This window comes from Triturus cristatus, chromosome 4_1 (genome assembly GCF_964204655.1).
Source record: "Triturus cristatus chromosome 4_1, aTriCri1.1, whole genome shotgun sequence".
In the NCBI taxonomy this organism is placed as follows: domain Eukaryota; kingdom Metazoa; phylum Chordata; class Amphibia; order Caudata; family Salamandridae; genus Triturus; species Triturus cristatus.
In genome coordinates this window covers 484417454-484430369 of record NC_140585.1, presented here as the reverse complement: position 1 = coordinate 484430369, position 12916 = coordinate 484417454, and positions in this window count along the sequence as shown.

The window sequence follows — 12916 nt, the reverse complement described above, 5'->3', positions numbered from 1 at the left end:
TGTTTCTACCCTGGATCCTCAAGGATGGTTATGGTAGAAAAGTTCAGATTCCTGTCAACATCGTTTTCTGGGTCTGCTCCCCGGTTATACACAGGTTAGGGTGGATCCCCAATTTGAATCATCCCATTCGGTCACTACCTATTCCGTAGGTAAATTATGTCAAAACTGGCTGCAACACTCCACCTTGGCATCTGTTAAACTTCATTTGCCCATATTAAATGACAAAGTATATTTGAATGATTTTGTTAAGGGCCCTGTGGGTTGCAGGTCCAAAAGATGGGCGAAGGCTGTTTACAACTAAGTTTGGAAATTATCTCAAATTGAAGCTGCTTCTAGATTAAGAGCTATTGATCAAGCAAATTTGGAAAAAGTGCTTGCTGTCATTGATAATAGCATTAACACCCTTTCTTCCAGAATTTACACATTAGATAATATTGTTTTATCTGTTGTGAATACTGTACAGGATGATGTGTCTGTTTTATACCATGGTCAAAATCAATTGCGTTCTATAATGCAGTTTGCGTGGACTTTACAAACATTGAAGGCTGGGAAAGTTCCCTGGGACTACATGAACACATCATCTTTATTCCTGCCGTTTAATCGGACTGATAAACAACAGTTCATGTCCATGAATGATGCGACATACTCATTATTGCATATTGAAAAGTTGGAACCTTTACCATTCTCTGTGGCCGAATTGAACTCAGCTGTGTGGCTTATGCATGGATTAATCACTCTACCATTTCCATTGTTTAAGTTCAGTTCATGTATGAAACACTATGCCTTGGGCAGATACGAACCATTGGGTACCGCTTTCCTGCATGAAGTTTGGTCACTCCCATTTACATACAGCTGCCTGAGAGAGGGTACAGAGGTTTATTTAAAAGGAGAGGAATGCACTTCCACACCCGATCACTCAGTAGTCTGTAGGAACATCCAATTGCATGACGCATGCAACGTTCACGCCTCAAATTTAGCTTGCAATTTGGAAGCAAATCCTGTGCCAGCGATCACACCAACTTTCACTTTATTAGCAAACGGTAGGTATTTGCTTTGAAATAAGAGGCATGCTGCGGGATGCTAGTAGGGATTCCGTACATTGTAACTGTTTCACAATGAGTAGTCTGTTGTAAGAATGTCCTTTTGCCACCCCCGCATGGGAGACTGGATGTATCCATCTGGCCTTCCATCCCAACCTTGAAAGCAGAGTTCAACAAGATGAGCAGAATAAGGGCTCTATTGTCTCAAAAAGAAGTCGCCCTGACTTCCTCCCATGAAACATTTGTCCTTCACATAGAAAACACCCGCACCGAGGTGCATGCGCTTTTAAATACGGATCTCCCACTTCATTTACGTACTCTGATTCACACTATATTCAATGCCTCAACAACTGGCTTGGTGCATTTTTTCAAAGTTGTGGGCTCGGCCTTGTGACCTCATTCCAAACAATATTTGGTGTGATACCGGCATTTTTTCATTCTATTTTATCCAGCGTCTTCGGCGTGCTTCCGTTAATTCTCGCCTTGACTGCTGGTGTGCTGCTGTGGATTTGTTTGCTCCGTAATTGCTGCACGATCTTTGCCACACGATAGCCAGCCCCGGCTGCTTCAACTGCGCAACGGGATGCTTGAATACTATGGATCACTACCACTGGCCACTTTGAGCGTAGCCTAGGGATTGTCCTTCCGGTTCTCATATTTTACTTGCGTGCAACCTGTTTTCCATTGCTTCGATTGCCCATTTGAATGGACTTTGGATTTGTGCCTGTCGAACACGGCGTCTCCTGCCCCGGATTATGATCGACTAATGAGTCTCTTAGTGGCTCATGAGTTGGACTGTTCTGGTATTGGGATTATGGCATGTGGAGGGGCGCACTGAATCCTAGGGAATTGGGATATATATGATGCAGCCCATGACTTCCTGACGCAAAGTTATCTTGAAGAACACGCAAGTTGTCCTCTGGTGGTGCTAGAGGCTCCGGTTGTTGAAGAACATGTATGTTCATTTACTTTACTTAACTTAACTGGATGGCTGACTCATTTACTGAACACATTGCAATGACTTCCTCTTGGAGGCAATTGCAACATATTGTGCCTAAACGTTGATGGGTTAAATTGGCAGTTGTTCATCTTCCGCACGTCCTAATCCCGATTTTTTTCTTTTTCTTTTTTTACTCCACAACGGGCTGTATACCGCCCCTGATTTTTTCGAACTTTCACTACCAATTATATGGATTGGCAATATATGGACTTGGATCTGTCTCACTCGAACTTGAACTCTGCGTTCCTACATTACTGCCCTATTCTGTTCGTGGTCCGATCAAGGGAAGGTGTAGTGGAGACAGGGTTTTATGTGCACATATTGCTCTGTTAGCATAAGCGCTTTAGAAGTTAAACGCCATCTTGCCACTTTCCTGCTTTTGCACACGACACTACAGGTAGCTGTTATTACAAGTAAAACTGCTTGCTCGCTTTTCTTCACATGAGAACGGTCTGTTTTTTTACATCCCTAGATGTGCCCCGCGACCTTAGTCTGAACACTGTGTGCAGAAGCCGTCAAGGTCAAATAACAATGTATGCTGTTGAATTCAGGTTGATCGGCCCACGCTCTAGACACAACAAGCACACAGCTAAAAATATCTGAAACTCGGGTGCCTTTAATATTGCATTTGCATGCATGATTCAGGCACTTGGAGATAACCTTCCCAGACATAGAGAGCAGAGCTGATCCTGTGATGTGATTCACCTAAGCTAATCTTTGAGGTAGGGGGTTCCCCATTCAAACCTAGAGACCTTCTATTAGTTTGAAAAACTAGTTTACTAGCCAAGGGAGGGTGGTTCACAAGGTATTATAGGACCTGTTTTCCACTATCATTTTTAATATGATTTCTCCCTTCATTTTCTATGGAATTGTAACAATGCTGATGGTTTTATTTCTAATCATTTGTCTGCTGTTAGCCAAAGTACTGCACCTTAGAGCACGTAGTTAAAATTAAACATTTTAATCTTTTCAGTGTCTCTGATTACTCTTGTTGTGGACTGATATGAGAATAATAACAAAAAGGTGTTTCTGATTCCCACCATTCCTGAGAGTACTCCAAGTCGCTTGTTCTGGGTTGACTAATCATTGGTAGCTTCAAGATGATCCGGAGAACGAATGAGACTCTGATGCTAGACGGATAGGGGTTCTGGGTACTGAGGTGAGTTTTTTGGTACACCACAATTCACTGAGGTCCTGGTTGCCTGTGCATAGTTCTGTGCATGAGCAGAATCCCCGCAACAAGAGCATGGAGGGTAGAAGGGAGTGGCAGCAAAATGGACCATGGAGGACAGGAGGGAGGCCATAGGGGCATGGGACATTACAGGCAGAAGCCCTATGACCATGATCGTCAGGTGGGAGGTCAGTGGCAGCTCAAAAGAACACTGAGTAGATAGTTGGGTGGCAGGTCCATGAAATATGGTGGTCAAAAAGGAGAGAGCAGGGGCATGCAGGAGAGTGGGGGCAGCAAGCTAAGCACAGAGGCTAACCAGCAGAGCAACGATAGGGCACAGAATTAGGCAACGGAGGGCAGGAGCAGTGGGTAGGGATCACAAGCTAAATGGAGGGCAGTGGCAGCACATCGGACCATGGAGGTAAGGAGGGAGGGGCCTGGTGCATGGACTCGGACAACAGAGTGTAGGGAGGAGGTGGATGGGGCAGCAAGCTAACTGTTTAGGGTAGGCAGCAAGGGCAGTGGCAGTACAATAACCACACACAGCTGTAATGAAAGGGCAGGGTCATGGACTTGGACAATGAATGAGAAAGGAGAGGGGAAGGAGCAGCAAGCTTAGGTGGGGGGGGCAATACAATGCCAGGACAGGAACGCAGGTTCAACTATCCTCACCCCCAACTCCCACGGTGCATTGCGATGGGCATCGTACTTAACGTTAAAAAAAGTTAGAAATTTACTGAAAAAGACTAAGGTTACAGGGACGTTATAGTTAGGTTCAGATTTCACTCGTACAAAACCAGTAGAATTCAGTAGTTCTAGTTACCGGAGCTAACTATAACTTACACCCCCGCAATGCACTGCTTATGACCTCACATATTACATCACTCATGACATCACATATGACATCTCAAATCACATCCCTCATTATATTATCCAGTGATTGTGAGTGTTTATCAGTGTTAAAACGAATAGTTTCTTACCTGTCGGTGTAGTTTTGCAGCTTGAAGATCTTTCTGGATTCACTATGCTGTGCATTATTCCGCGATCTTGTGGTTGGGTCCGGATTCGTAGTCTTTTCTTTGTTTTTTTTTTCTCTTGTAGCCCAGGTGGGCGGCGACGACCCACCATTTGGTGCACCTCCCGTGACGTCGTTGTGCTTCCTGCGGAAGTCCCACCTTTGGGGCGCCATCTTCGGGTTCTTTTTTTTTTTTTTTTTTTTTAACCCTAGGCGATTGATTAATTCTTATTGTTCATTTTTCTGTACGTTTTCAGTCCTTCTGATTTCTCAATTTTACCCCCTCTTCCTCCAGCCTCATCTTCCTGGCGGAGGTGGGTGGGTTCGCTAGTGAATCCAGAAAGATCTTCAAGCTGCAAAACTACACCGACAGGTAAGAAACTATTCGTTTTGCAGCATGAATCTTTCTGGATTCACTATGCTGTGCGTAGACTTTGTAGCGGTTTTCCTAATTTTGTGGTGGCTGGGTGGTAGATGAGCGTTGGTCGTTGAAAATGTGTTGAAGCACCTTCTGTCCGACCTGTGCTTCCTTGTTCATCTGAATGTCCACGCAGTAGTGTTTTGTGAACGTGTGCACAGATGCCCAAGTTGCCGCTAGACATATGTCCTGAATGGGCGTGTTCGCCAGGAAGGCAACGGTGGCCCCCTTCTTCCTTGTGGAGTGAGCCTGAGCTCCCTCTGCTAGCTCCTGTCCAGCCTGTTTGTGGCAGAATTGAATAGTGAGTGCAATCCATCTAGCGATGGTGCCCTTAGTCAATGGTCTACCCATGAAGCTAGTAGCAAAGGACACAAACAACTGCTTTGATTTCCTGAGTTCCTTCGTTCTCTCAATGTAGTGCATCACCGCTCTTCTAGCGTCGAGGGTGTGCAGGGCCCTTTCTGCGTTTGAAGTTGGGTTTTGGAAGAAACTCGGTATCTGGATACTCTGGTTCATGTGGAACGCCGACACCACCTTGGGCATGAAGTGTGGGTCTGTTCTCAGGACTATCCTGTCCTTGTGAATCTGAATGTAGGGTTCCTGTAGCGTTAGCGCTTGAAGCTCGCTCACCCTGCGTAGTGAGGTTATGGCCACCAGAAAGGCCGTTTTCATCGTCAACATTTGCAGCGTGGCCTTGTGAATAGGTTCAAACGGTGCCTTCATGAGCTCCGTCAGTACCACGTTGAGGTTCCATGCCGGCGGCGGCAACCGTTTAGGAGGGGCAATTCTTTTGGCTCCTTCCATGAATCTCCTCACAACCTGCAAAGTGAAGAAACTTCCACCCTTCTCCCCTCTGGTGTAGGCTACGATCGCCGCTAGGTGTACCCTTAGGGAGCTCGAGCAGAGGTTACTCTTTAGAAGGTGTGTGAGGTACCTCAGTACGGTTGAGTCTCTAGTCATTCTGTTTTGCAGGCCCCTCTTCCTGCACCACACAGTAAATCTCTTCCATTTGGCGCTGTAGCATTTTCGTGTAGTTGGTTTTCTTGCCTCCTGCAGCACCCGCATAGTGCTAGGAGGCAACTTAAGGTGAGCGAACTCTAGGTCCTCAGGAGCCATGCCGCCAGGTTGAGGGTCTCTGGTTCCGGATGTAGGACCTGTCCGTTTTGCATGGAGAGCAGGTCCCTTCTTCTCTCGAACCTGTGGGGATTGCCCTGTGCCATTTCTTGAACTTGTGAGAACCATGTCTGCCTTGCCCACTGCGGAGCCACTAGGATCAGAGTCATGTTGCTGGTTCTGCACTTCTCGAGCACTCTGTGCAACAGGGGTATCGGTGGAAAGGCGTAGGCAAATGTCCTCGACCAGCTTATCCATAGGGCATTTCCTTGGGATTGCTGATCTGGTTGCCTGGACGCGAAGCTTTGGCATTTTGCATTTTGGCGTGTTGCAAACAGGTCTATTGTGGGAGTTCCCCATCTCTGGAAAATCTTCTCCGTTTCATTGAGCTCCCACTCGTGTGATGCCGAGGTCTGCCTGCTTAGCCAGTCTGCCTCCACATTGTCCTTCCCTGGAAGGTGAATTGCCAGTTGATCTATCCTGAGAGGTATGGCCCATTTCCAAATCTCCTGTGCCAGCGAGGAGAGAGGGAACGACTGTGTCCCCCCCAGCTTGTTGATGTAGAACATTGCCGTGGTGTTGTCTGTTTGAACCAACACCCTCTGGTTGTACAGGTGCCTCTGGAATGCCTTCAGGGCTAGCAGGATGGTTTTCAATTCGAGGTAATTGATATGGCGTACCGCATCTTTTGGAGCCCACAGACCCCTCACTCTGAGGTTGTCCATGTGCGCTCCCCATCCCTTTTGCGATGCGTCCGTGGTAATGGTCATTGTTGGGTTTGGTGGTGTCAGGCTTCTCCCTGCTGTCATGTTGTCTCTGTTCCACCAAGTCATCTCCTCCTGCACTGCGTGCGTAACAACCACTAGATCCTCCCAACTTCCGTTTGCTTGTGACCATTGCTGTTGTAGCCATTCCTGGAATGGTCTCATGTGCAGGCGTACATTCGGCACCAGCTGGATACACGACGCCATCATCCCCATCATCTTGCTCACTGACCTCACTGTCAGAGCTCGCCCCTTCCGGTAGAGCCGCGTCTCCTTCAGTAGGGCATCTGTCCTCCTGTCGCTAGGCACCACTGTGCTGCTCAGGGAGTTGATCTTTGCCCCCAGGAAAATCTTCACCTGCTCCGGTTCCAGTGATTACTTCCCCCAGTGAATCGAGAACCCCAGGTTCGTCAGAGTGTCTGTTACGCGTTTTGCGTGTCTCTCGCACTTCTCGCGTGAGTTTGCCTTGACCAGCCAGTCGTCTAAGTAGGGGTAGACATGGATTCCCTGCCTTCGTAGGAGGGCCGCGACCGCCGACAGGCATTTTGTCCGACAGGCATTTTGTAAGACCCTTGGCGCCGATTTTAATCCGAAGGCCAGGGTTGTGAACTGGTAGTGTTTCTGGTCGATGTTGAACCTTAGAAGGCCCTTGTGTCTTCTGTTTATTGGGATGTGCAGGTAGGCATCCTTGAGGTCCACGGTGACCATGAAGTCCCCGTCTCTTTTTTGGGGCAGTACCTCCTGCAGCGAAGTCATTTTGAACTTCTGCGTTCTGATGAACTTGTTTAGGTAATGCAGGTCCAGGATGGGTCTGAGGTTTCCGTCTACTTTCGGGACCACGAAGTAGTTTGAGTAGACCCCCTTGTTGCGTTCTCTGAACGGCACTGCCTCTATGGCTCTCTTTTCTAGGAGTTTCCGTGTTTCTTCTCTGAGTAGGGCCAGTTCTTGAGCCGATCTCTGCTTTCCCTTTGGTCTTCTGTTTGGAGGTCTTTTCTCCAAATCCACGCAGTATCATCTAGCTTAGAATTAGATTCCAAGAACTGAGACAAGTTTTGCTGACCAGTCGTTCAATGATTTTAACCGGATACGGTAAGAGTGAGATCGGTCTATAGTTACTAGCACAGGTAGGGTCGAGTGTCGCTTTTTTTTTTTTTTTTAAAGTGGAGTGACCACCGCCCGTTTCCAACATGCTGGTACTGAGCCAGAAGTCAGGGAGCTATTGCAAATCTGTCGAAGAATGGGAAAAAGCTCAGAGTCCAATTCCTTCCACATTTTATGTGGAAGAGGATATAAAGGAGAACCAGATGACACACCCATTGAATTTAATTGAAATTGTATTTATAAAGCGTGATGGCTACCCTGAGGCCTCCCAGCGCTACGGACAACACAGCCAGAACCAGTAGGATGCAAATTAGTGCCAGTTTTTATAGAGCCAAGTTTTTAAGAGCCTTCGGAAAACAAGCAGATTGGGTTCCTGTCGAAGAGAAATAGGGAGAGTATTCCAAAGGATTGATGCGTTATACGTGAAGGACCATCTACCACTTCTAGCTCTCTTTGTTCTAGGTGGAATAGAGAGGAAGGCGGTGGTGGATCGGAGAACCCTTCTCGATTGGTAAGAAGTGATTAAAGATTGGATAATCGGAGGGCCAGTCTTCCAGAAAGCTTTCTGGGCAAGACACATGGCTTTAAACTGAATCCTCTCTTTGATCGGCAGCCAGTGTAATGTCTTAATGGCAGGCTTTGCAGATTGCCACCGCGGGATCTGTAGAAAGAGGTGAGCAGCACAAGTCTGTACAATCTGGAGCCTATTGATGGTTGAATGCGGGGCACCCAGATAAAGAGCATTGCCATAATCGAGGCGAGAAAGAATAAGCGCCTGGACCATGATCCTTATGGCTTGAAAAGGGAGGAGAGGAAATGTCTTTCGAAGCATTCTGAGTATGCCAAAACAGGAGGCAGAAAGTTTTACCGCTTGATGGCTAGAAGTGAGAGAGCGGTCCAGCCATATTCCCAGACTTTTAATTTGCTCTTTAGGAGCTGGCATGGGCCCAAGGCAGTTGGGCCACAGCAAAGCTGAGTCAAATACGGGGGCATTGCCCAAAAGCATAAGCTCCGTTTTGTCCCCATTAAGCTTAAGGCCAAGTGGTCCATCCATCTGGCTATCTCTTCTAGGCAACAACTGTAGTGCTGGGTGATCGCTCAGGGTGGTTTAACGCCACCACTGAGTGTCATCTGTGTAGGTTTTTATGCCAAATGGCTGGACAACATCCGCCAGAGGCCTCATGTAGACATTAAACAATGTGGGGTTCAGGGAGGAGCCCTGAGGCATTCCACAGTCCAACGTCAACTGGCCTGAAACTGTCTCTCCTTCAAAGACCCTAAATGATTGTTCGGTCAAAAAAGATTGCAACCAGTGGAGAGCTATACCGGATACTCCCAGATCTCTTAGTCTGCAAATCAAGAGGTTATGGTTTACAGTATCGAAGGCGGCACTGAGATCAAGGAGGATTATGGCAGCATTACCCCCTTGATCCAGAATCCTCCTCGCCTCCTCCGTTGCTGCAAGCAGGGTGGTCTCAGTCCCAAATTGGGGGCGGAAACCGGTTTGGGAGGGATGGAGAAGATAGTTGTGTTCCAGAAAGTCCACCAATGTGGAATTTATGTGCTTCTCCACAATCTTGCTAACCCAGGGTAAAAGAGAAATTGGGCGATAATTAGAAAAATCGTCCGGATTTAAATTGCTTTTCTTCAACAGGGCTTTGACCATAGTGCATTTCCAAGCTAGAGGAACTATGCCAGAGGCAGTGGAGGAATACGCTAGGTCAAGAATCGTGGGGGAGATAGTTTCAATGACTGATGAGAAAATCTGAGGCGGGGCAGGGTCTGTAGGGGAGCCAGATTTAAGTTTTGTTATGATGGAAGCCAAGCTAGTAGTATCCATCAGAGGAAATTTGACTAGGGAGGATTGAGTAAGGGATAGTGACTGATGCGGTTGTGCTCGGGATGGGATTAGGTGAGTTAGGAAAGGACCGGTAAATGTTTTGAATTTTCTGGGCGAAGAAAATGGCTAAACTATTACAGCGAGTAAGAGAGCCATCCTGTGCCTGTGGTTTAGCAGATACTTTAGTAAGAGATTTAACAATCCGGAAGATTTCCTTAGAGGAGTTTGCAGAGATCATAATCTTGTTTTCATAGAACGTGGCTTGGGCTGCCCTAAGCTCAGCCTTATAGCTTCTGATAGCTCCTCTGTATTCATTTTTGATGGTGGCCGAATAATCGTTCCTCCATTGTCGTTCAATCCTTCTGCAGGATTGCTTCATCTCCCTTAGTTTGGGAGAGAACCAAGGGGCAGTCTTCTGTCTGTTAATTATACGTTTTAATTTTTATGGTAGTACTGCGTCCAATGACCCCTGGATCCAGAGATTGAAATTCTCATGGGCCTGGGTGGGGTTGGGGTCATTAGCAGGCTTAGCGCTTCCAAGGACTTGCTTCCATAAGTCCATAGGAAGTTTCGTCCAATTGCGTTCCTGTACCGAAGTTATATTAAGAGGGAGAGATGGAGTAGGTATTTCCCAAAGAACAGGGACCAAGAAATGGTCGGTCCATGGGAGAGGAGTAGGGACACCTACCCTCAACTCCATACAATTACTAAAGACAGGATCCAGCAAGTGGCCTTTGTTATGAGTGGGGGTCAGTACTTTCACCCTTAACCCGTTCTGTGCCCATGACTAGCTGGACTCGTCATGGAGCCCAGTCGCGATGTGCCCATGACGAGTCCAGCTCGTCATGACACCCACCCACGGGGGAAGCGCTGGCGCTCCCCCGTGAGTGGTCAATCTTTTTTTTTTTTTTTACTGGGAAGGCAGGGGAAGACCGGGGAAGACCTTCCCCTGCCTCCCCCCGCCGCGTCATCAATGACGTAAGCACGCGAGGATTTGGACTCGGGAAATGTCCTTTTCTTTTTTGTGCTGGCAGCTGTCCCCCCCTCTCTTCCTATTATTCCCTCTCTTTGTGTCTTGCTCCTCATTTACTGAAAACCGTAACTTGAAACGGCTCACAACCTCTCTCATTTAGTTGCTTCCCTGTGAAATGGATCCAAAAAGAAAAACACTTGCTGGAAATGCCCTTTTTCTGACATTTTTCTATTCCAAAGTGCAGCAGGATGGAGAGAAATAGAAGGTTTTAAATATAAAAAATAAATACATAACTAAATAAAGCAAGACAGAGGGGTTGCAAAGTGGCCAGATTGGTTTTATTTACATCCAAATACATCAGCCTCACTTTACAGACCAGTGAAGCGCTACTTTCATTCTCTCGTCTTTCTTCGAACAGCATTGTTGTTCTCAGGTGGGAAAGTGTACCATTCCTGGAGGTACTGCAATACCTGGTTGATGGGTGGATTGGAAAACACAATGTGTACCATGGCTCTGTGTTTATGGATGTGGTCTTTTTATACCATACTGCTTACGTTTTGTAAGGATATAAGCAATGGACATTGAAACGGTTTCCTTCAGGGCCCTCTAGTCATGTCCATAACTTTTCAGGTAAAACCACTCGCTGATTTCTGAATAGTGAGTGAGAGATCGTTAAGGTAACCATGTTGTTTCTGCTTACATTTCACATGCTTTGCATTCCCTATGAGTGGTTGCTTTTATTTTTATTTTAGGCAGCATATTACTCTTATCAAGTGCATAATTTGAATGAGCCACATCCAAGTGTTTATAGCGGGCACAATTAGGTTATAGCTGAAGGCAGTGCGAGTTTCTCTCAGTGGGCAAGTATGGTGTTCAGTGGGGGAGAGGATGTGGCACTATGGCCACAGCTGTCGAATTTGGAACTGGGAAACCGGGTTCAGCCTTCATGACAAGTCCACCAGACCACTGTACTGAAGGAGCACATTCCCATGCTAGACCTTAGAAGGCCCCACTAGACCTTAGAAGGCTTGATGTCTTAGCACAAGTGGTGTCAATTGTGGGTTAACCTTGAAGGCCTGTCCACCACAATCCATACTGAAGTTCATCTCCAGTCTTGCGTGCAGGCCTACGAAGCAGCACAACCTAGAGCAACAGTGATCCAGTCGCTGTGACTCTGTCACTGAGTTCACATGAACCTTGAGCAGGTTAGGGCGATGCGAACGGTGTGACCTCACTGGGTACCTATTTCGGGTGGGTGCGTAGTGTTTGCAAGTATATTATTGGTTGACAAAAACTTGCTGCCTCCTTCTTGGCCTCCAGCAATTTTCAGAAACAATAAAAATGTCATGATAACTTTGGTGATTAATGTTCTTCCTAGAGAGAGATGGAGTTTTGTCTAGTGGAAGGGTTGACTCCTGGAAAGGTAGCACAGAGGGTCAATGTGCCTGCTGCAAAGAACATGTACCAAGCAGATCACAAACTGCACTGCTTTAATGGGGGGACCATGATGAATGGTCATTTAATGTCAGATGTAGATGATGGATCCCTGAACAGTGTCATGTATGTGCATGATGCATTGTGCGGAGGGGATTACCAGGTAATTATTCACGAAGCTCTCTGATGGATGTCACATGCGGTTTTTCTGAGTCCCCAGATAGATCATGCAGTCTGTGTGTTCTCTTTTGTACTGCCAGTCACCGGTGTATTCAACTGTGTAGCCTTGGACCGTGTCATGTATGTGTATGTAACTTGCATGATCGAGGTAACTATTAGCAGCGATACTAAGTGTCTCTCGGACCTCTTTCAAGTGGGCGCCGTCCTTTTTCCCCAGCAACCCCCCCTCCCCAGGTGCGGCAATCTGAGAGATAGCCCCGGGCGCCACAAGCTCTAGCTACGCCTCTGCCCCCGATGTCTCTTTTATGCATTCCTGCTGCACAATCGTTCAATCGTGCAGCAGGAATGGCCACTAGCGCCAGGGTTTTTTTTTCTTTTTTTAGGTTTGGGGTTGTTTGTGGGAGCAGCCCCTTAGGCAAGGGTCGCTCCCCTTATGGCCACATTATTTTTTAAATATTTTAAAGTGCAAACAAAATCAAAGAGGTAGCAGACGATACGTTACAAGAGGAAAAAGTGATGTGTGCATGTTACAAAAGAGTACAAAATACAAGTAGAGGTAAAATACTGCAATACATGGCAGACACTCAGAAAACAAGAGCAAACGTTACATTACATGAGGCAATGGTGGTAATTGTGCATGTATCAAAAGCAAACAAAATACAAGAGGTAGCAAACAATACGTTACAAGAGGAAAAGTGACATGTGTGCAAGTTACATATGAGTACAAAGTACAAGTAGAGGTATAAAAGTGCAATAAATGGCAGACGCTCAAAACACAGGAACACACTGGGAAGGCACTTCTATAGGCATGGAGAACAGAATTTCCTATAATGTAAAGACTTCCTTCAGACAATAGAGAGGGTGTGA